Here is a 26,001-nt window from a genome sequence, read left to right as displayed (position 1 = left end):
CTTGTCCATGTCTCTGAGTCTCATTTTTATGTCCAATCTATATATGGATTCACATAGTTCTTAGTTTTTTCTGATTTACTTATTTCAGTTCTTCCAATAACATGGTCCATCCATGTTATTGTAAATGATCCAATGTTATCATTTCTTATGGCTGAGTAGTATTCCATAGTAATATGTACCAAAGCTTTTTCATCCACTCGTCCTCTGATGGACACTTGGGCTGTTTCCAGATCTTCGCTGTTGTAAATATGGGAGTGCATTTCTCCTTTTGAAACAGTTCTATGGTGTTCTTAGGGTATATTCCTAAAACTGGGACAGTTGGGTTTAAAGGCAGTTCGATTTTTAATTTTTTGAGGAATCTCCATACTGTTTTCCACAGAGGCTGCACCAGTCTGCATTCCCACCAGCAGTGCAGGAGGGTTCCCTTTTCTCCACATCCTCGCCAGCACTTATTCTGTGTTGTTTGGTTGATGAGCGCCATTCTGACTGGTGTGAGATGATATTTCATTGTGGTTTTAATTTGCATTTCTCTAATGATTAGTGATGTTGAGCATTTTTTCATATGCCTATTGGCCATCTGTATGTCCTCTTTGGAGAAGTGTCTATTCATCTCTTTTGCCCATTTTTGGATTGGGTTGTTTGTCTTCCTGGTGTTGAGTTTTACAAGTTCTTTATAAATTTTTGTTATTAACCCCTTATCAGACCTATTGTCAAATATGTTTTCCCATTGTGTAGTTTGTCTTTTTATTCTGTTCTTACTGTCTTTAGCTGTGCAAAACCTTCTTAGTTTGATACATTTCCATTTGTTTATCCTGTCTTTTATTTCACTTGCCCATGGAGATAAATCAGCAAATAAATTGCTGTGAGAGATGTCAGAGAGCTTACTGCCTATGTTTTCTTCTAAGATGCTTATGGTTTCACGGCTTACATTTAAGTTTTTTATCCATTTTGAGTTTATTTTTGTGAATGGTGTAAATTGGTAGTCTAGTTTCATTCATTTGAGGTAGCTGTCCAATTTTCCCAAAACCATTTATTAAAGAGGCTATCTTTACTCCATTGTATGATCTTACCTCCTTTGTCAAATATGGGTTATCCATAGAGCTGTGGGTTTGTTTCTAGGTTCTCTGTTCTGTTCCATTGATCTATGTGCCTGTTCGTATGCCATTATCAGGCTGTTTGAGGAGAATGGCCTTGTAGTGCAACTTGATATCAGGAAGTGTGATGCTTCCAAATTTATTCTTCTTTTTTTAAGATTGCTAACACTATTCATGGGTTTTGTTTTTTGTTTTTTGTTTTTTTGTTGTTCCATATAAATTTTTGGAATATGTGATCTATATCTTTAAAGTAGGTCACTGGTATTTTAATTGGTATTGCATTAAATTTATAAATTGCTTTGGGTAATATAGACGTTTTAATGATGTTTATTCTTCCTAACCATGAGCATGATATATGCTTCCACTTGTTTGTATCTTCCTTGATTTCTTTTATCAATGTTTTATAATTTTCTGAATACAGATCTTTAGTCTCCTTGGTTAAGTTTACTGCTAGGTACTTTATTTTTTTTTGGTTGCAATAGTGAAGGGGATTGTTTCCTTTATTTCTCTTTCTGACTGTTTATTGTTGGTGTATAAAAATGCCTCTGATTTCTGAGTATTAATTTTATATCCTGCCAACTTGCTGAATTCATTTATCAGGTCCAGTAGTTTTTTGACTGAGACTTTAGGGTTTTCTATATACAATATCATATCATCTGCAAATAATGATAGTTTTACTTCTTTTCCAATTTGAATGCATTTTATTTCTTCTTCTTGTCTGATTGCTGTGGCTAGGACTTCCAGGACTATGTTGAATAAGAGTGGTAAAAGGGGGCACCTCTGCCTTGTTCCTAATCTTAAGGGGATTACTTTTAATTTTTTCCCATTAAATATGATGTTGGCTATGAGTTTGTCATACATGGCTTTTATCATGTTGAGGTATGTTCCCTGTATTCCCATTTTGCTGAGAGTTTTGATTGTGAATGGGTGCTGGATTTTATCAAACACTGTTTCTGCATCTATTGAAATTGCCATGTAGTTTTTCTCCTTCCTTTTGTTTCTGTGATGAATGACATTGACTGATTTGAAAATATTGTACCAGCCTTGCCTCCTCAAAATAAATCCCACTTGATCATGGTGTATGATTTTTTTCATATGTTGTTGGATCCGGTTTGCTAATATTTTATTGAGGATCTTAGCATCTATATTCATCAGGGATATTGGCCTATAATTTTCTTTTTTGTGTTGCTTTGCCTGGTTTTGGAATCAGAATTATGCTCCTTCTTAAAAGGAGCTTGCAAGTCTTCCTTCCTTTGAATTTTTTTTAATTTAATGTTATTATTTTTTTAATGGGGCGACATCAATAAAGCAGGATACATATATTCAAAGATAACATGTCCAGGTTATCTTGTCGTTCACTTCTGTTGCATACACATCACCCAAAGTCAGATTGTCCTCTGTCACCTTCTATCTAGTTTTCTTTGTGCCCCTAACCCTCCTCCTTTCCCACTCCCTCTCAACCCTCCCCCCGTAACCACCACACTCTTATCAGCGTCTCTTAGTCTCACTTTTATGTCCCACCTATGTATGGAATAATGCAGTTCCTGGTTTTTTCTGATTTACTTATTTCACTTCGTATAATGTTATCAAGATCCCACCATTTTGCTGTAAATGATCCGATGTCATCATTTCTTATGGCTGAGTAGGATTCCATAGTGTATATGTGCCACATCTTCTTTATCCAGTCATCTATTGATGGGCTTTTCGATTGTTTCCATGTCCTGGCCACTGTGAACAATGCTGCAATAAACATGGGGTTGCATGTGTCTTTACGTATCAATGTTTCTGAGTTTTTGGGGTATATACCCAGTAGAGGGATTGCTGGGTCATAATGTAGTTCTATTATCAGTTTTTTGAGGACCCACCATACTTTTTTCCATAATGGTTGTACTACTTTATGTTCCCACCATCAGTGTATGAGGGTTCCTTTTCTCCACAGCCTCTCCAACATTTGCTATTACCTGTCTTGTTAATAATAGCTAATCTAACAGGTGTGAGGTGGTATCTCATTGCAGTTTTGATTGGCCTTTCTCTATTAGCTAGTGAAGATGAGCATCTTTTCATATATCTGTTGGCCATTTGTATTTCTTCCTGGGAGAAGTGTCTGTTCATGTCCTCTTCCCATTTTTTTATTGGATTGTTTGTTTGTTTGTTGTTGAGTTTTATGAGTTCTTTATATATTTTGGATATTAGGCCCTTATCTGAGCTGTTGTTTGAAAATATCATTTCCCATTTAGTTAGCTGTCTGTTTATTTTGTTATCAGATTCTCTTGCTGAGCAAAAACTTCTTAGTCTGATGTAGTCCCATTCATTAATTTTTGCATTCACTTCTCTTGCCTTTGGAGTCAAATTCATAAAATGTTCTTTAAAAACCAGGTCCATGAGTTTAGTACCTATGTCTTCTTCTATGTACTTAATTGTTTCAGGTCTTATGTTTAGATCTTTGATCCACTTTGAGTTAATTTTAGTACAGGGAAACAAACTGTAGTCCAGTTTCATTCTTTTGCATGTGGTTTTCCAGTTTTCCCAGCACGATTTATTGAAGAGGCTTTCTTTTCTCCATTGTGTGTTGTTGGCCCCTTTATCAAAAATTATTTGACTATATATATGTGGTTTTATTTCTGGGTTTTCTATTCTGTTCCATTGGTCTGAGTGTCTATTTTTCTGCCAATATCATGCTGTTTTGATTGTCGTAGCCATATAATATTGTTTGAAGTCAGGAATTGTAATGCCCCCAGCTTCATTCTTTTTCTTTAGGATTGCTTTGGCTATTCGGGGTTTTTTATAGTTCCATATAAATCTGATGATTTTTTGCTCCATTTCTTTAAAAAATGTCATTGGAATTTTGATGGGAACTGCATTAAATTTGTATATTGCTTTGGGTAATATGGCCATCTTGATTATATTTATTCTTCCTAACCAAGAACAAGGAATATTCTTCCATCTCATTTTATCTTTTTTGATTTCCCTTAACAATGGTTTATAGTTTTCATTATATAAGTCCTTTACATTCTTTGTTATGTTTATTCCTAGGTATTTTATTTTTTTTGTTGCAATCGTGAAGGGGATTATTCTTTTGAGTTCATTCTCAAATGTTTCATTGTTGGTATATAGAAAGGCTATTGACTTCTGTATGTTAATTTTGTATCCTGCTACCTTACTGCAATGGCTTATTGTTTCTAGTAGTTTTTTTGTGGATTCTTTGGTGTTTTCGATGTCTAGAATCATATCATCTGCAAAAAGTGATACCTTTACTTCTTCTTTTCTGATATAGATGCATTTTATTTCTTTGTCTTGCCTGATTGCTCTGGCTAGAACTTCTAGTACCACATTAAATAAGAGTGGAGAGAGTGGACAACCCTGTCTTGTTCCTGATTTAAGGGGGAAAGCCTTCAGTTTTGTGCCATTTAATATGATGTTAGCTGATGGTTTATCATATATGGCCTTTATCATGTTGAGATATTTTCCTTCTATACCCATTTTGTTGAGAGCCTTAAACATAAAATTGTGTTGTATTTTATCAAAAGCCTTTTCTGCATCTATTGATAAGATCATGTAGTTTTTGTTCTTTGTTTTGTTGATATGGTGTATTACGTTAACAGTTTTACATATGTTGAATCATCCTTGAGATTCTGGGATGAATCCCATTTGATCATGATGTATTAATTTTTTAATATGTTGTTGTATTCGATTTGCTAATATTTTGTTTAGTATTTTAGCATCTGTATTCATTAGAGATATTTGTCTGTAGTTTTCTTTTTTTGTGCCATCCTTGCCTGGTTTAAGTATGATGGTTATGTTAGCCTCATAAAATGTGTTTGGAAGTATTGCTTCTTCTTCAATTTTTTGGAAGACTTTCAGTAGAATAGGAACCAAGTCTTCTTTGAATGTTTGATAAAATTCACTGCTATAGCCGTAAGGGCATGGACTTTTATTTTTGGGGAGGTTTTTAATGGTTTTTTCTATTTCTTCTCTACTAATAGGTCTGTTTAGGCTTTCTGCTTCTTCTTGACTCAGTCTAGGAAGGTTGTATTTTTCTAGGAATTTATCCATTTCTTCTAGGTTGTTGAATTTAGTGGCATAAAGTTTTTCATAGTATTCTACAATAATTCTTTGTATATCTACAGTGTCCGTGGTGATTTCTCCTCTTTCATTTTGGATTTTGTTTATATGAGTTCTTTCTCTTTTTTCCTTGGTAAGTCTTACCAAGGGTTTGTCAATTTTGTTCATCTTTTCAAAGAACCAGCTCCTTGTTCTATTAACTTTTTCTATAGTTTTTCTGTTCTCTATTTCATTTATTTCTGCTCTGATTTTTCTTATCTCCTTTCTTTGGCTGGTTTCAGGTTGTCTTTGTTCTTCTTTTTCTAGTTCTTTAAGGTGTGAAGTTAAGTGGTTCACTTGGGCTCTCTCTTGTTTGTTCATATATGCCTGAAGTGATATGAACATCCCTCTTGTCACTGCTTTTGCTGCATCCCATAGATTCTGATATGTCGTATTGTCATTTTCATTAGTCTGTATAATCTTTTGATCTCTGCACTTATTTCTTCTTTGACCCATTCATTTTTTAAAAGTATGTTATTTAGTTTCCACATTTTTGTGGGATTTTTTTTCTTTTTTTGCAGTTGAATTCTGGTTTTAAGGCTTTATGATCAGAAAATATGCTTGGGCCTGACCTGTGGTGGCGCAGTGGATAAAGCGTCAACCTGGAAATGCTGAGGTCGCCGGTTTGAAACCCTGGGCTTGCCTGGTCAAGGCACATATGGGAGTTGATGCTTCCAGCTCCTCCCCCCTTCTCTCTCCTCTCTCTCCCTCTCTGTCTCTCTCTCCTCTCTAAAAATGAATAAATAAAAATTAAAAAAAAAAAAAAAAAAAAAAAAAAAAAAGAAAATATGCTTGGTACAACTTCGATTTTTCTGAATTTGCTGATGTTGTTTTTGTGGCCCAACATATGGTCAATTCTTGAGAATGATCCATGTACACTGGAGAAAAATGTATACTCAGTCACTTTGGGATGAAATGTCCTGTAGATGTCTATCATATCCAGGTGCTCTAGTGTTTTGTTGAAGGCCACTATATCTTTGTTGATTCTCTGTTTGGATGACCAATCTAGAGCCATCAGCGGTGTATTGAGGTCTCCAAGTATGATTGTATTTTTGTTTTAAGGTCAATAAGCAGCTGTTTTATATATTTTGGTGCTCCTTGGTTTAGTGCACATATATTAAGAATTGTTATGTCTTCCTGATTCAGTGTCCCCTTAGCCATTATGAAATGGCCATTTTTGTCTCTGAGTACTTTTGCTGTCTTGTAGTCAGCATTATCAGATATAAGTATTGCTACGCCTGCTTTTTTTTTGGATGTTATTTGCTTGGAGTATTGTTTTCCAGACTTTAATTTTGAATTTGTTTTTATCCTTGTTTCTTAGATGAGTTTCTTGTAGGCAGCATACAGTTGGATTTTCTTTTTTAATCCACTCTGCTACTCTGTGCCTTTTTATTGGTGAGTTTAATCTGTTTACATTTAGTGTAATTATTGATACTTATGAGTTCCCTATTGCCATTTTATAGATTGCTTTCTGTTAGTTTGTGTCTTGTTTGATCCTAATCTTTCATTTTTCTATCTTTTGTCTCTATTTGGTTGTATTCCATACATCTTTCCTCTGTTGCTAACTTTTTTGAATCATGTGATTCTGTGGTGGTTTTTTCAATGGTGGTTACCTTTAAGTAATGAAAAGGGTTCCTACCCTGTTCATTGTAGTGCACTACTTTGTGAGTCCTTTTGCACTCCATCGTCCTTTGCTACTGTTAATCTCCATCCTCTCCCCCCTCCTTTCTTTTTGTTGTTGTCACAGTTTAAATTTGGTTTTATTGTGTTCTTCTTGGAGCTTTTATTTGTGGCTTTGTATTTCTTTGTTTGCTTCTTGAATTTGAGGTTTTAGTTCTTTCCACAGGCTTGGGAAGTTCTCATCTATTATTTTTTTGAGTATGTTCTCCATATTATTTTCTCTCTATTCTCCCTCTGATATACCTATTATTCTTATGTTATTCTTTTTGATGGAGTCAGATAATTCCTGTAGAGCTATCTCATTTTTTTTTAATTTTTGAGTCTCTTTCTTCTTCTCTCTGTTGAACCTCAAGTTGCTTGTCTTCTATTTCACTAATCCTACCTTCTATCTGGCCTGTTCTATTAGCTAAGCTTGTTACCTCGTTTTTCAGCTCGTGAATTGAGTTTTTCATCTCTGTTTGATTTGTTTTTATAGTTTCAATTTCCTTGGAAATATATTCTTTGTGTTCATTGAGTTGTTTTCTGAGCTCCCTAAATTGCCTTTCTGTGTTTTCTTGTATATCTCTGAGTATTTTTAGGATTTCTATTTTAAATTCTTTGTCGTTTAACTCCAAGGTTTCAAATATGTTAAATTTTTTTTTCATAGATTTTTCTTCATCTATTGTGTTACCTCTCTTTCTTTTGTATCCATGATATTCGATTTTCTCTTCCTTAATGGCATCTGAGGGTGGTTTTGTTGATAGTATTAATGAGATTTAATAAAGAATAAAAAGTTAAAAAAATAAAAAAAAATCAGAGTTGTTTTTTTAAAAAAATTAATAATTAAATTAAAAAAATAAAAATTTAAAAAAAGGAAATTATTCCCCCCCTCCTTTTTTCCTCTCCTCTCCTCTCCCCTCTTTCTTTAGAAAATCTTGTGGTGAACTGTGAATTATATTGTATTAAATAGAACAAACAATGCCTGTAATGGAGGGCATGAATTGGGGAGAAGAAATAAAGGGGCAAAAAACAAAAAACAAACAAAAAAAAAAAACAAAAAAAAGTGAGGTATGGACCCAGAAAAAGAAAATAAGGAAAAAATTTAGGTCAAGAATAAAATGATTTGCTTTTAGGTGTTGGTTGACTAAGAGTTATGATGAGAGGAATAAGAGGGAAACAGGAAAATGGGGGGACAAATTAAAAAGTTACTATTGTATTTAGTGGAACAAGAACTAGATAAAATGGAGAGCCAGGGATGGGAGCACTGCTATTGAGTTAAAAAGGTGAAGTAAAAAACCCCCAAAATGCCACAAACATAAGTTTGAGTCCCAGATAAGATAATTTGTTCATTATTGAGGTTTGAATGAGAGGAAACATAGAGAAGAAAGAAAGAAACTAATATAGAGAGAGAAAAGAAAGAGAGAGAGAGAAAAAGAGGGAACTGCTAAAAGAAGAAAAAAGAAAAAAAGAGGAGAGAGAGAGAGTTAAGGGTTTTGGAGTGCAACCCTCATAGAGAGAAAGGAAGAGGAAAGAAAAGATAATGGGATATTTAATACTTATGGGTAGTGTAGTTCAAGGAGAGGAGAGAGTAAGACCGGCAGAGAGTTAAACAACCAAATTGGAGGAGGAAAAATAAATCAAGAATGAAGATAAGAGAAACAAATGAACAAATATAATAAAATGGGATAGGTTATAAAGTCTGTGGATTATTCTTGATTTTGAGAGGTTATCTTCTTGCTTTTTCTTTACTCTCCCTCTTCCAGGTCGGTGAATCTGTACCCCAGGTTCTGCCCCTTTGGCACACTCAGGTAGAGGTTTGCAGTTGATAAGTCTCTATGGCGATGTCATGTATTGTACTTCAGTCTCGTTGGCAGTTGAGGCTCATTAGCATTTGTAGGCTCTGACAGTGAGAGAGTTCGTATTCCTGGAGCCTCTCTCCTAGTCTTTCCTTCATCAATTATTAGCCTGATAATCCAGCTATGGGGTTGCTGCTGCCTCTGCCTGGATAGTAAGAGGCTCAAAGAGCTGGCAACTCCCCACTCTATTCCCACTCAGCACAGAGCTCTGGGTAAGGCTCAGTCAGTCAGAGCTGCTAGCATAATGAGGCGGGGCTTCCACCCACTCAAAGACCTCTGGCTTTGCCACTCTGTCCAGTAACACGGGCGGGTGCCCACTCCCGGGGTGCTTGGAGGAAACTCTCAATCACTATCTGCACACGCAGACCAGAATATCAGGTCAGCAGTCTCACACTCTGAGTGAAACCTCCTTCTGCACGGAAAAGTTCCAGCGTTGGAATTGGCTCTCATTCCCTTCCCATGCTCGGCTTTTTTAGGGCGCTGGGGCAGCCCGAGATTCCGCTTTTGGTCCACACAAAGGCCCCTGACTCTGCCCCTCTGTGGGATAACACGAGCACGCACTGCCGAGGCACTCGGAGGAATCTCTTATTCACTATCTGTGCGCAGACCAGGATATCAGGCCGGCCGCCTCACCCTCTGTGTGAAACCCTTGCCCACATGGAAAAGTTCCAGCATTGGAATTGGCTCTGGCTCCCTCCCCATGTGCAGCTTTTTTAGGGAGCTGGGGCGGCCCGAGATTCCACACACAAAGGCCCCTGACTCTGCCTCTCTGTGGGATAACACGAGTGCCCACTGCTGAGGCACTTGGAGGAATCTTTCACCCACTATTTGTGCGTGTCGACCTGGAGATGGGAAAAAATGGCTGCCCCGCTTGTCTTTCTTTGTCAGGGTTTGGCGCGAGTGTTAGTTTGTATTGACTGGGTTTCCACAAGCACAGTTTTTCCTCGGCTTGGATCTCCGTGCCACAGCCTGGTTCGGCTGTTTGTGTCACGGCCTGGATCTATTCACCCCCTTTGCCTGCCTTAGTTTCTATATTCTCAGTTCCCAGTGAAAGCAGCCCTGTTTAGGTTAGTGAGGAAGGCGGAGCATTTCTTACTCCCTATTTCCTTTGGGTTTGATTATATATTTAGCCAATTTTTCGCTCGACCATACCTTCGGGTGTATTGGGAAACATCTGGAGGCTCCAAGGATAGGTTTTTCTGTTTCTGGTGGAAGATCTTGTTGAGTTTTGGGAGAGATTTATCTGTATCGCTTCCTACCGCGCCATTACTCTGACGTCATCTCCTCTTTTGAATTTTTTGAAATAGCTTGAAAAGGATAGGAGTTAGTTCTTCCTTAAATATTTGGTTGAATTCACTTGTGAAGCCATCAGGCTCAGGACTTTTCTTTTTGGGGAGTTTTTTTTTTTTTTTTTTTTTTATAACTGTTTTGATCTCATTTATAGTAATTGGTCTCTTTAGGTTTCCTGATTCTTCCAGATTGATTTTTGGAAGATTGTATGTTTCAGGGAATTTTTCTATTTCATCTAGGTTGTCTAGTTTTTTGGCATACAGTTCTTCATATTATTTTCTTACAATATTTTGTATTTCTGTTGTGTCAGTTGTTATTTCTCCACTCTCATTTCTAATTTTATTTATCTGAGTCCTCTCTCTTTTTTTCTTGGTGAATCTAGTTAAAGGTTCATCATTCTTGTTTACCTTTTCAAAGAACCAGCTCCTACTTCCATTGATCCTCCGTATTGTTTCTAGTCTCTATGTCATTTATTTGTGCTCTGATCTTTATTATTTCCTTCCTTCTACTACATTTGGGCTTTACTTGCTGTTCTTTTACTAGTTCTTTTAGATGCAGGGTTAAGTTGTTTATTTGAGCTTTTTCTAGCTTCTTAAAGTGTGCCTGTAGTGCTATGAACTTCCCTCTCAGTACTGCTTTTGCTGTGTCCCATAAATTTTGAGTTGCTGTATGCTCATTATCATTTATTTCTAGGATTATTTTTATTTCTTCTTTGATCTCATTCTTAATTCATTCATTATTTAACAACCTGCTATTTAGTTTCCATGTGTTTGAGAATTTTTGAGTTTTTCTGTTGTGGTTGATTTCTAGTTTCATGCCATTGTGATCAGAGATAGTGCTTGATATGATTCCAATCTTCTTAAGTTTGTTGAGACCACTTTTGTGCCCTAACATGTGGTCTATTATAGAAAATGTACCATGAGCACTTGAAAAGAATGTATATTCTGCTGCTTAGGGTGAAAGGTTCTAAAGATATCTATTAAATCGAGTAGATCTAGTGTGTCCTTTACATCTGCTGTTTTTTTGTTAATTTTTTTTTCTTGAGGATCTATCTAGTGATGTTCGTGGGGTATTGAAATCCCCTACTATTATAGTATTGCTGTTGATCTCACCCTTTATATTCATCAAAGTCTACTTTATATATTTAGGTACTCCTATATTAGGTGCATAGATGTTTGTAATAGTTATATTTTCCTGTTGGATTGCTCCTCTTATCATTATGTAGTGGCCCTCTTTATCTCTTACTATATATAGTCCTTGTTCTAAAGTCCATTTTGTCTGATATAAGTATTGCTACCCCAGCTTTTTTTTTTCATTTCCATTTGCATGAAATGTTTTTTTGCATCCTTTTAGCTTCAGTCTATGTGCATCTTTTGTTTTAAGGTGTGTCTCTTGTAGACAGCATATGTACGAGTCCTGTTTTCTTATCCATGCAGCTACCCTATGTCTTTTGATTAGATCATTTAATCTATTTACATTTAAGGTTATTATTGATATGTAGTTGTTTATTGCCATTTTATTGTTTAAAGCTATATTCCTATTTTGCTATATTCTCTTCCCACTTTGATCTGTTTACAACAGGCCTCTTAACATTTCCTGAGCATTGATTTGATTGTATTGAACTCCTTGAGGTTTTTTTGTTTGTTTGTTTGTTTTTTGTCTGGGAAGCTTTTTATTTCTCCTTCAATTTTAAATGATAGCCTTGCTGGATAAAGTAGTCTTGGTTGTAGGTTCTTGTTCTGCATTACTTTGAATATTTTTTGCCATTTCCTTCTGGCCTCAAGTGTTTCTGTTGAGAAGTTGGATGTCATTCTTATGGGGGCTCCCTTTTAGGTGATAGCCTTTTTTTCTCTGGCATCTTTTAATATTTTCTCTTTATCACTTAGCTTTGGTATTTTAATTATGATGTGTCTTGGTGTAGGTTTCTTTGGGTTTCTCTTTAATGGAATTCTCTGTGTTTCTTGAACTTGTGAGAGTTTCTCCTGCATTAATTTAAGGAAGTTTTCAGCTATGATATGATTGAACAAAGTGTCTATCTCTTGTTCTTTCTCTTCTTCTTCAGGAACCCCTATGATGCTGATATTATTTCTCTTCATGTTGTCACAGAACTATCTAAGAGTTTCCTCAGACTTTTTGGGTCTCTTTTCTTTTTTCTCCTCTGCTTCCATGCCTTCATTCCAGTTGTCCTCCAACTTGCTGATTCAATCCTCAGCTCCATTCATCCTGTTTTTAATTCCTTCCCTTATGGTCTTCATTTCTGATATTGTATTTGTTATCTCCAACTGATTCTTTTTTAATATTTCAATGTCCTTTTTATACTTGCTATTTCTTTATTTAAGTGTTTATAATGACCATCCATTGTTGTTCTAAGATCCCTAAGCATCCTTACAATCATTATTTTAAAGTCTGCATCTGGAAGTTTGGTTATTTCTATATCACTCAGTTCATTTCCTGGAGGTTTTTCTTGCGGTTTCATTTGGATTGCACTTCTCTTTCTTCTCATTATGTCTGTGTGTCTGGGTGTATTGTTTGTAGAGTTGGTTGAGTCTAGGCTTGGTGTTGTTTGTCTCCAGTTTTTAATTGTGTTATTTCTAGGTCTTCTTAGGTTGGCATCAGCTATTATTTGTAATCCACTTTCGGATTTGGGCTGCTTTGACGTCTTGATTTCTTTGTTTTCTTAACAGGTGATAGTCTTGTTTACTGATTTCAACAGGGGGCTTATTTGAAACTGTATCCAGGAATGTGGTGGGTGTAACCTGAGACTATGAATGCCTTTCTACCAGTTACTCTCTCTGGGGGCAGGGTGTTTTCTCAATATCTGTAGAGGGAGGTGTATCTCAGATCTCCATGGAGACCTGAGTTACTGCCCCTCCTCCCCACTTCTTGTTTTCAGTTGTGTCTTGTTGCACTGATTAAAGCTGCAGAGATGTCTGGAGATCTGTGACCCGAAAGCACTTTAGTCTTTTGTTGTGTGGAAGGATCAGCCCCTACTCCATCACTGGATGAGTCAGTTTCTCAGGTCATCCCATGCATTCCTCTGCCCCTCACTGTCTCTCTCTCTCCCCTTTCTTTTTGGAAGACAAGCCAGCCCTTTCAGCACACCTTGTTCCCTGGCCACCAGGCACATGGCTGTGAGCAATATTTTCTGCTCTTTACCTTGGAGTGAGAGCCCTTCTGGGCTCTCAGCCTCACCCCCCTCCCTCTGTTCCTGTAAGCAGGGGAGATTTAGGTGCTCCTTACCAGGTTTTTTGTGGCTTCTTCTTTGCTCCTTGGTTTTTGAGAACTGTTCTTGTAGTCCAGAGTTGGTTTTTCACACTGATTGTTTCTAAATTAATTTGTAATCTAGTTTGGTGGTGTGAGCTGTGAGTTTGTGTGTCTGCCTACTCTGCTGCCATCTTCAGGCCCCCCGATTATAAGATTCTTGAGGGGAAAATATACTCATAGAAAGGGACATTGGATTTAATATTATTATCAAAGTCACACAAAGTTAACTTTTTTTGAGGACTCTGAGCATAAAAGAAAATGAAACAGCTATGGAAAAAAAATGTCTGTTTCCTAGACAAAACAAATGCAATGTCACAAATACCCATAAAATAATTACTCTGTAGTGTATCTAAACCATCAGAATTGGTTGTTTTTTTTTAAATTGAGTTTTTGTTTTAAACTAAATCATACAATTCACAAACAAATAAGTGAACCAGAATGTATGATTTTTTTTGAGTCATCAAAAATGATTACATGGATTTCAAAGTGAAATAATGAGGCTCTTAGAGAATTTATACAGAATTGGAAGTACTAAAACTTTTGAAATAGAATTGTTAAAATACTTGTATTTTTTATCTAAGACTTATAAAATTCTAGACACAAGGTACAGCTTTCTCTCTGTTCTGGTGCAAATTTCCAGTACAGCTTAATCAATTTCTTGAACATCTCTAAGGAAGAATCTTTCCCAACAGTTGCTAAGAAATCGAGTTAATTTTTCCCTCAAACAGTTTTAATTAACAAATATCTGCTTTATATTATCTCTGAAAATGTTTTTAATCTCAATATTCTTTCTTTCTTATTATCTTCTAGAAAATAGAATCAGGTGTTTTTGGTGGTTTGAAGCTAGAATATGCTTCATAGGTGTTTACATAATCTGGAAAAGACACTTAGTCTAGAATAGCATCACAGATTATGTAACAGAATAAATTTTGCAAAGGAGTGGCTTTTCCTGTTGCATACAGTAAGTTGTATTTGAACCAGGTAACACAGTTTCAACATTTCTTGTTTCTGAGCACTTGAGGACTACAAAAGAGAGGATTGCGGCTAAATCAAAAAGGCTGAATGTTCTTTTATATGTCTGTATTTTTTTGCTTTTTTGTTAATGACCATGGGTTACTCTGTAATAAGAGCAAAATAAAAGAGATATTAATATGGTTGAAAAAAGGGCTGATATTTCCAGAAACCTCAGCTATTGTACTCTGTGATTCAGCTGACAGAAACTAACACCAGGATAAGAAAGTATATTCTCTCAACAGGAGAATAAATATATTAACTCTGTGGTAACTGCACAGTGAAATAGTATTCAGAAATTTTAATAAACAATTTACAGCTACTCACAACAATATAGATGAATATTGCATTTATGAAGCAGAAGTCAGACCAAAAGTGTACATATGTGTAAATAGATGTAATTCACTTTATATAAAGAAAAACAGACAAAATTAACTTATACTGAAGAAATTAGTATAGTAGCTACTCTTGGGAAATGTACTGTCAGGAAGGGAGTACAAGAGAAACTTTTATGACACTGGTGACGTATTTCTTGACCTAAATGCTGATTAATTTATTGAACTATATATCTGTGATGTATAGACTTTTTTATATTATACTTCAATAAGAACTTTTATAAGTTTGAAAGTATAAGAAAAGGCTCTTAGAGTTTCATAGAAAGAAACAGCAAGAAAAGGCTATTAGAGTCTCATAGAGAGAGAGTCAGGGAGCAAGATCCTATTACATGGCAGGTAGGAATGCCGAATCTAATCTATTTAGGTACTTTTATCCCAAGCTGATGTCTTATAGTCAGACTGTCAGCTTCATATCTCTATTATGACTCTTTTTAGAAAAAAAATCATTGGACAACATTTATAGTTTGCAAAAAGAAACACATTAAATGAAAAAACCTTTTCAGGATGAGAATATCTCATTTTCTGTAAAGAAAAATTGTACAAATTCTGTCATTCAAAGCAAACATTTTTTAATGTTATTTATATATAGATATATAAAGTGAAAAATAGGTGTGTATCCAGTTCTGGAGAGAGAAATGAATCTCCTTAAATAATAAGTAATAATAAGTAAATAAATAATAAGTAAATAAATAAGTAATAATACATAAATAAAAATATATTATTGGTTTTAAGAAATACAAAATCATTAAACAATTAAAGTATATAAATTTTATTTTAAAAAAGTGAGAAAGTAGTTAATAAAATAAATTACACTTTCTCTCCATGATTCTAAAGTTCTGTTTTTGATTTTATACATAAAACAAGCAAATAAAAAAAGCAAAACAAAAAATAAACATTAGCAACAACCTGATTCAATCAGACTAAAAAAATGTTTCTTTTCTTTCTTTTTTTTTAAGTGTAAGGAGGGTAAACTGAGAGACAGATTCTTGCACGCACTCCGACCAAGATCTACCTGCAAGCCCACTAGGAAGTGATACTCTGCCCATCTGCAGCCATTGCTTTCTTGTAACTCGAGCCATTTTTCTGCACCTGAGGTGAAGGCCAGGGAACTAGTCTCAGCATCTGAGGCCAACACACTCAAGCTAATCGAGCCACAACTGCGGGAGGGGTAAGAGAGAGAGATAGAGATGGCTGGGACTAGACGATAAAGTTTCTTAATCTATTTCTGCATTTGAATGATAGGACTGTGACCACACTGAAGAAATATAAGAAATTTGTATTAGACACATAATGGAGAGACTACTGCATTGACAAAGCTATTATATAGAAGACTTCCAGACTTAATTTCACCTATGAGCATTAACATTTCTTCTAGGATTTTGGAACTTTTGAAATAGTCTAAGTGTAAGACTAATTAGTGTCTAGATATTTTGGTGATTGGCAGACAAATCAGAAAGGTATATTGACTGCATTAAACTTAATACTTCTGAAGTAACACAACTTGCAATTTTTCAACTACCCTAAATAAACGTGTTCTCAAACATGAATTTTTGAAAAACATATTTGTTAGTTTTTTTGTGACTGATGGGTTCATATAACTCATTCATTCTCAAGAAATACAATTATGGGACAAATCATTCTGACTGAGTAAATCAGTTTTCATAGATGTCATCTTTACAGGTATACTTTCAGGTGTTATATATAAGTGTTTTTTTTAAAAAAAATTATTAAAAATATAGTTTCACTGTGTAAACTATGTAAATTGTCTGAAGAATGTATTATATTGTGGATATTAGTTATATACTTATGCATTGTGTTAGAAGCACTTTCATAAGTTCTGTTTACATGTTTTGTTTAAATGTATTCTCCAAGTAGATATTTTTAAAAGATGTAAGAAATTAATGTGCATTGTTTTCTCATTTATTAGTTTTGTGTCATACTTGAAAAGTCTTTTCCATCTAAGGTTATTATATATCAAATCAAAACCTCCTGTATATTCTTCTAGAAGCCATTCAGCTTTTCTGCTTTGGTGTTTACATCTCTGATACATCTGGAGGTTATTTTCTTTTCTTTTCCTTTCTTTGTGACAGAGACAGAGAGAAAGAGGGCTGGAGAGAGTGACAGGGACAGACAGGCAGGAAGGGAGAGAGATGGGAAGCATAAATTCTTCATTGCAGCACCTTAGTTGTTTATTGACTGCTTTCTCATATGTGCTTTCATCAGGGGTCTACAGCAGACCAAGTGACCCCGTGCTCAAGCCAACAACCTTCAACTCAAGTTGGTGAGCCTTGCTCAAATTAGATGAGCCCTTGCTCAGGCCAGTAATCTTGCGGTTTCTAACCTGAGTCCTCTGCGTCTTAGTTCGACACTCTATCCACTGCACCACCACCTGGTCAGGCTGGAGTTTATTTTTGTGAAAATAGTTGGGTAGGCCCTGGCCTGTTGGCTCAGTGGTAGAGTGTAGACCCAGCATACGAATGTCTCAGGTTTGATTCCCAGTCAGGGCACACAGGAGAAGTGATCATCTGTTTCTCCACCCCTCCCCTTCTCTTTCCCTTTATTTCTCCTTTCCTCTGCAGCCATGGCTCAATTGGAGCAAGCTGGCCCTGGGCACTGAGGGTAGCTCCATGGCCTCACATCAGGTGCCAAAATAGCTCAGTTACCCAAACAATGGAGCAGTAGCCCCAAATGGGCAGAGCATCGCACCCTAGTGGGCTTGCTGGGTGGATCCCAGCAGGGCTGAATGAGGGAGTCTGTCAATCTGCCAGCCCGCTTCTCACTTTAAAAAAAAAAGTTGTGTAAATATAAACTTTACCTGTTTTTCTAATGGGTACCCTGTTGTCTTAGTAACATTTTTGAATAATCTACTCCCTACCCCTGTTCAATGTAATGTTTTCTTATCTCGGTACATTACTTATGTTATATATCATTGATCTGTCTACATGACTTGATTACACAGATTTATTTACTCTGACTTATTATATGTTTCTTATCTTCACTGGAGTTGTATCTCCTAATCATTTAAACATGTAAAATCCACTTTTTAAATTTAACATTAAGGATATCTTTCTATGTCAGTAAATATAGAAATACATCATCAATTGCTGACATGGATAAAAAGAGCAAGTATATGATTCTATTTTGCAACATCAAAAGGGTAATATGTTGACTTGAATGTTAGAAACATATTCTGCAATAACATATACTCTAAAAATCAACAAAGGGAATCTCAAGATACAGGTTGGTAGTAGGATGGGTATGCATTTTATTTTCTCACTTTTTTGTGGGGTTTTATTTCCTCTAGTTTCTAAATTTATTTGTTCACCCTTAAGTGTATGATTCATATTTTAAGTTAAAAATGGCTTTTTTCTTTTCCTTTCCTTCAAAACCTCTCTTGATTCCTTATTTCTGTGAGTAAAAATGTGACATTTCTGATTTACTTATTTCGCTTCGTATCATGTTATCAAGATCCCACCATTTTGCTGTAAATGTTCCGATGTCATCATTTCTTATGGCTGAGTAGTATTCCATAGTGTATATGTGCCACATCTTCTTTATCCAGTCATCTATTGATGGGCTTTTTGGTTGTTTCCATGTCCTGGCCACTGTGAACAATGCTGCAATAAACATGGGGCTGCATGTGTCTTTACGTATCAGTGTTTCTGAGGTGGGACATAATAGTGAAACTAAGAGACATTGATAAGAGTGTGGTGGTTACGGGGGGGAGGGGGGAATGGGAGAGGGAAAGGGGGTGGGGAGGGGCACAAAGAAAACAAGATAGAAGGTGACAGAGGACAATCTGACTTTGGGTGGTGGGTATGCAACATAAGTGAACGACAAGATAACCTGGACTTGTTATCTTTGAATATATGTATCCTGATTTATTGATGTCACCCCATTAAAAAAATAAAATTATTATAAAAAAAAAAAGTGACATTTTTTTCATGACATTTTAAAAACATCCTTTACCATCTGACGACAAAATCCCTCTTCCCTCACACTGAACTTTTCACACTGACCTGTGTGTATCATCTTGCCCTTCTATGTCTCCGTAAACTTCTGTATCTTTTTTCTGACAATTTCTGTCTCTTTTTTAAGATTTCTTGCAGATTTACCATTACTTGATTCCTGTTGTCTATGCTAAAAAAATTTTGTTTATACCTTTATTTGATCACATACAATGTTTTAATATTATATATATGTAAAACAAATGTATACATATGTTAGTTTTTCCCATATACAATCAATGTTTTTTGAATGAATGAATGAATGAATGAGATCAGGCTAAGACACTTGTTATTTTAATCTGAGGTCTACAGGTTGGAAAAATAATGAGAAATAGTATTTCAAACTCTTTTCTTATCCATAGTGAATATGAATTTTAAATTTTATTTAGAGAAATTAGACAATTTTATAAATATCACATATGCCTTAGGCCCTTGTAATTTTCAAGTGCAAAGAGAATACTAAACAATTGAGGAAAATGATAGCATTTATTAATTTATTCATTTATCTGCTCAACAAATATGAATTAAACTGTTAACAGAGATAAATATGATGAAAACCTTAAAACACTTGATTGTCAGGGTTCACAATTTTCTAGATGTTCAGCAAAATGTAATCATTCTATATAACAATTTAGACCCAAATATGCTTTTAGAGGACTAGATGGACTAAATTTCAAAGGAGCCTAAGTTAGTTTTTTGTTCCTATTTCGTATCAAATTGCCTTCTGTCCTGAACTTGTCATTATACAAGAGAAATTATTAGAATGAATTATTACCACTTACCTTGCTCAAACTTAAATTCTCGGCCCTGGCTGGTTGGCTTAATGGTAGAGCATTGGCCTGGTGCGTGGATGTACTAGGTTCAATTATCTGTCAAGGTACACAGGAGAAGTAACCATCTGCTTCTCCACCCCTCACCCTCTCCCTTCTCTCTCTCTCTCGCATGTGCCCCAGTTGAAATCCACTTGGCAACCCTTGTCTGGGGCTGATTCTCAAGTCAACCGAGCTATCCTCAGTTCCTGAGGCCAATGCTCAAACCAATCGAGCCACTGCCTGGGGGAGGGGAGAATAAAGAAAAGAAGGAGAGGGAGTGGGGAAAGAAGCAGATAGTCTCTTTTCTTATGTGTCCTCACTGGGAATTGAACTTGGTATGACCAATAATATGCTGAGTTGATGCTCTATCCACTGAGCAAATGGCCAGGCCTTTAAATTTAAATTCTTAAAGAACCTAGACAGTGTCTCCTTTTCATGCATTACTGTATCTCCAAGCTTACTAGATTTCAGAGTTCCTAGAACTATTTGATAAACATTTACTGAATGAATGAGTAAATAAACCATATGGGTTTTTTTTAATCATATTTTTAACAGCATAGATTTTAGGACATTAATGTCTATTCTGTAACTCTCCATTCAAACAGATTATACTACTCAACTTGTAGGAAAAGAATGGAGGAGACATAGAAAAAAAATAGTGCATTAGAAAATAAATAGTTTCTGGCTGGTTGGTTCAGTGGTAGAGCATCGGCCCTCCAGGTAAACGTTTCTGGGTTCAATTCCCAGTTAAGACACACAGGAGAAGTGGCCATGTGCTTCTCTACCTCTCTCCCATCTCTCTCTTTCTCTTTCTCTTTCTCTCTCTCATGTGTGTGCACGCTCTCACTTTCTTCCACTCCTACAGCCATGGCTTGGTTGGAGTAAGTTGGCCCTGGGCGTTGAAGATGGCTCCATGGCCTTGCCTCAGGCACTAAAAGCACTAAAATAGCTTAATTGCTTAGCAACAGAGCAATGACCCCCAAATGGGCAGAGCATCACCTGGTATGGGGTTTGCCAGGTGGATTCTAGTCGAGGGAATGTGGGAGTCTGTCTCTGCCTTCCTGCCTCTCACTTAATAAAATATATATACATATATAAACATATACAGGGTAGGCCAAAAGTAGGTTTACAGTTGTGAGTATGCAAAACAGTTTATTATTATATTATTATTTACTAATTATTTTCCATACAAACCACTTAAACTTACTTTTGCCCAACCCTGTATTATATGTATTAAAAAGATAGTGTAACTTTGGAAATGTGCTCACTCTTTTCTTGAGTTCTGTGGTGCTGCTTTGTATGTGAATTTATGTCATGAATAAATGTGCTTTACTATGAAATAATTTGGTGCCATGAAATACTATAATGACAAAGTTTAAATAATCTTTTATATAATGACTTCTGCTTTTTAACAGTTTGAAAGAACACCACAAAAGATTTGTGAGACCAATTCTCCTCTCATCTTGAACTGAACTATAAACTGGGGTGAAGTGAAGATGTACATCTTATGAGAATTTAAAAACTAGACTAATATAGTTGGCTTTTTAAGGCCAACTTTTATTGATCTTGTGTTCAAAAACAAATAGATTCATACCTTAAGTTTTTTTCTATATGTAAGTAAATTAAATTTAAAATGAATTTTATTGATGAAATTGAAAGAATTAAAGGTTAAGGCTTGAATCACCAGAAATGTTCTTAAAAAGGAAGAGTCAAACTCAGAAGAGTTTATGGTTCAGAAAAAAAAACTTTATTTCCATAAGAGCATTGTTTTAATTATACTATAAATTTGATTTTCATGTATATAATATGCATAATGTTACTATAATTGATATCTTATATTTTGATTTTAACTTTTGAAACATAAAAACTATTACAATATTATTTATTAGTATCCTATTGAACAACACATGTTTCCTATTTACTGTCTTATTGAAATATATTATGTATATGTTTATATTAATATTTAATTTATTTAAGCCTATGAGCAATATAGCCTATATTCATTACTTCCCTAGATATTGATTGTACCTTAGTGATTACAAACATGAGTACACTTGTACCATACCTTCAGCTACCTTCAGCTGGTCTGATAAATGGTATAGTGTTGTTGGCTTTTCTTTTTTCAAATCAGCTGAGACAAGTCAGGTGACAAATGATTTCCATTAGCTTCGGCAGAATGGAAACAAAACAGATCAATACAAATGATTTGCAGCAAGTTTAGATCATAAATTTCCTTTTGCCCTCATACATCATTTTAATATAGAAGCTTTTTTCTTTTCGTAACAGAGAAAAAAATCATTAGAGAATTGAAAATCTTAGTTACTGAAAACTGTCCTTGCTTTAAGGTGAGATCATATTAATGAACTATTAATTTTATCCAAATGGTATATAACAATATTATTTTAAAATATGACAAACAATAAAAATGTTAATAAGCCACATTCCAGAAAATTAATTTGACCTATAAGTTGTGTAAAAAACAATAAAATGCATGTCTACAAAATTTAAGATTTTTATTGGTTAAATTTTGTCTTTAGTTATATTTCTTAAACATTTTTATTATGATCATATTTTCCATAATTAAAAGTCTCTTTACTTCCTTGCTTCATATTCAAAAGATCTGTTTTGACTTTATGTGCAATGTTTCCACAGTATAAAACATAAAAAGGAAGAGAGGGGTGGAAGGAAGAAGAGAAAGGAAAGTAAACAAAAAAATAAAATAAAAAAAAAGCAAATTATGCTTACTATTTCTTTTGCCTGAATGATTCCAGAATAAATACCTTTTTTACCCACTTCTGGAGGAATTTGCAAAGACCCACAGGACCACACCCAATGAATATACATAAATTTGTGGACTCACAAAGAGATGAGCATAAAACTGTCAGTCATGCTGCATACACCAAGAGCATGTTCTACTATACTCAAGAAAAATGTATATAGACATTTATTGCACCCATGAGTGTCCTCTCACTGCTGTAATAAGCAAATATTCTTCTCCTCAGCCTAGAAGATGAACTTCAGACTCACCACCAGTACCTAAAAGATAGCAAGAGAAGAGTGGCAAAGATGCATGAGTTTAATCCAGAGAACATTTATGGACTCCTGGGAAAGGGCAAAAAATAGTGTCCCTGCTTCCATAGCCTTCCTCAGAAGTCACACTTTCTTACGATTATAAGAAAGTTCTTTATATTTTTAAATTACAAGGATAACGTACAAAAAGAAAATCAATTTGGGATGGGCACAGATAGAAACAAGATATACAGTTTTCAGCAGTCACAACTTTTTAAAGGGAATAAAAGTGTGTTGGGGGAATGTGGGAATGGAGTTAGGTCTAGAATGCTTCTATGTCCCCAAAATCAGATCTTCATGGAATGCTTCAAATATTGCCTAATTTTTCTTAGTCTGAAATAATTTCTTTAAATTTATATTGTGGTTCAAAGAAAGAGCTCTAGACCCAATCTGCAAACCAGGATTCCAATCCTGGTTTCATTCTTTATTCCCTGTGTGATCTCTAAAAATCACTTAGTCTGGCCTTCACTTTCCTTATCTACAAATTGGGAAAAATACTATCTACTTACTCTATCTAAATCTTAATACCTATAGGTATCTGGTTCCCAACCTATGCTAATGAGTTCAAAGTGTATATACAACAGTATAACAAAGCTAAGGAGTTTGGAGTCTAGAGGCAGACTTCCTGGATTCAAATCCAGTTCTGCAACATAAAACTGTGACTCAGTTTATTCAACTCTGAAAAAGAAATAATCATATCTACCAAATGGGATTGGGGTAAGGATTAAAAGTGTTAATAGCCCTGGCCGGTTGGCTCAGTGGTAGAGCATCGGCCTGGTGTGCGGAAGTCCCGGGTTCGATTCCCAGCCAGGGCACACAGGAGAGGCACCCATCTGCTTCTCCACCCCTCCCCCTCTCCTTCCTCTCTGTCTCTCTCTTCCCCTCCCGCAGCCGAGGCTTCACTGGAGCAAAGGATGGCCCGGGCGCTGGGGATGGCTCCTTGGCCTCTGCCCCAAGCGCTAGAGTGGCTCTGGTCGCGACAGAGCGACGTCCCAGATGGGCAGAGCATCACCCCTGGTGGGCGTGCCGGGTGGATCCCGGTCGGGCGCATGCGGGAGGGAGTCTGTCTGACTGCCTCCGTTTCCAGCTTCAGAAAAATACAAAAAAAAAGTGTTAATAGAGTGAAATGGTTATAACAGCTCCTGGGTCATGTTAAATTTTAGCTATCATTGTTATCATTATGGATATCATTATTATTATTATTGTGGTTATTACTGATATTATTTATGACAATGTATATACAAAAATAGCAAAGTAAATTTGAAACAAGAGTTGAAGACTTTAGGGCAGGGGTCTCAAACTCGCGGCCCGCCTAACAATTTTGTGCAGCCCGCAGACTAATCCACGAAGTTCAAAATATTTTGGATAAAATTAAGTAAGCCCGTGGATTAGTCTGCGGGCTGCACAAAATTGTTCGGCGGGCCGCGAGTTTGAGACCCCTGCTTTAGGGGAAGGTAACAGAGAGAAGTTATATAAAAAAGTTTTGTTTTGTTTTGTTTTTTTGCCAGAAGGGATGTGTTACAATCTATACATCTGCCAGGCACTGGATCATATTTATGAATTAATGGAGAACCTATCTGAGTGTTCATCTAGCTCACCCAATTTTAAAACCACATGGACCAAGGACTAAGGATGGTTATTTGACCTCATCAATCCAGACTGACACTCATCAAAGTTATTGCAAAATAAATAAGGTTTCAATTACACTGGCTACTTTAAGTTTATATTCTAAGTAAATATTTTAATGAAATATAGCATATAGAGAGAAAAGTTTAAAAATCATAAGTGAACAGATTGGTAAATTTTTACAAACTAGCCAAATGCATTGAAGCAACATCTAGATTAGGAAATGATATATTATCAACACACCAAAACTAGGGCAATTTTAATTCATTCTCCTTGCTGTTAAAGTATTCCTCTGTACACCCAAATATCACCACTTAACTATCCACTCTATGTTGATGTACCTTTCAGGTTTTATTTGTTGTTGTTTATTATTACAAATGGTGCTTCTAGGAATAATTTTGTATGACTTTGAGTGAATATATGAGGGCATATTTGTTCATTTCTGTACCCAGGAATAGAATTTCTGGGTCATTGTCTCTATACATAATGGGTTGTGATAGATAATGACAAGAGTGTTACAAAGCTGTTGTACACATTTACAGTTCCACCATAACTGAAATAAAATCTAAATTACTCTATATATTTGTCATAAAATGATATTGTTAGAATTGCAATTTTGGTTATTCTGAAGAACATGTAAATATTATCACAATATGAATTTTTCATTTTCCTTGATTAGTAATTAACTTGAGCACTTTTATATTCACTGATTTTTTTTTGTATTTTGTAATGTGAAATACCTACTTGAATTTTCTGTTTATTTTATACTATTAGGTTGTTTGCCTTTTTTCTTGTTAATTTGAAAATATCAAGTGCTTTGTTAGGCATTGTAAACAGCTACTCTAAATCTGTGATTTGACTTTCACCTTATTAACTGTGCCTTCAATTGATGGCATCAATAATTTCTTAATACTAATATGATTTAATTTACATTTCAATGTAACCAAAATAATCATTTTTTTTATATTTAGCACTAGTTAAATTATTATTTATATCAGAATAGTGAAGATAATATCCATGCTTTCCTTTAGTAGCTTTATTCATTTTACATTTCCCATTTAGGTCTGAAATCCTTTAGAAATTTATTTTTTTCGTATGTATGTGATGTAAAATAAGGATCAAGATTTTTTTTCATATGAGTATTCAAATGACTAAGTATTAGTAATTAAAAATATCATTTTTATTTAAATGCACTGCAGGGACACTTTCCTCAAGTTGGCTGAGAATATAGGTCTGTTTCTAAGTAATTTATTCTGTTCCATTGATCTATTTCTCTCTCCTTGTAAAAAATACCATATTTTTCCAATTATTACAAATCTGTAATAACCTTTGATATCTACAGTGATGTCCTCTAGATACTGCTTCAAGATTTTCTCTACTGCTCTTTGAATAGTGATTGCTTTAGAATCTTCAAATAAATTGGAGGAAAAAAAATGACATCTTAACAATAGTTTTAAATATTTTAAAAAAAATTTATTTACAGTTGCCATACAACAATATTGAGTCTCTCAGTCAACAAAACATGGTATGTTTCTTCATTTGCTTAAGTCTTTTTAAATTTTCATTGACCTTAATCATCTTTTACTAGATTTTTTCTAGGTATTTGATACTATTTTATGCTTTTTTTGAATTATTTCTTTTCATTTATTATTGATACACAAAATAAGATTGATTTTATATTAACTTTTTATCTAGTTCTCTAACTTCATTTACCTATGACTTCAAAATATATACCTTTATTATTAAAAATATTTTTATGACAACATGGATGGACCTTGAGAACATTAAACGAAGTGAAATAAGTAAATCAGAAAAAG

This window comes from Saccopteryx leptura, chromosome 9 (assembly GCF_036850995.1).
Source record: "Saccopteryx leptura isolate mSacLep1 chromosome 9, mSacLep1_pri_phased_curated, whole genome shotgun sequence".
Lineage (NCBI taxonomy): Eukaryota > Metazoa > Chordata > Mammalia > Chiroptera > Emballonuridae > Saccopteryx > Saccopteryx leptura.
This window is presented reverse-complemented; position numbering follows the sequence as displayed.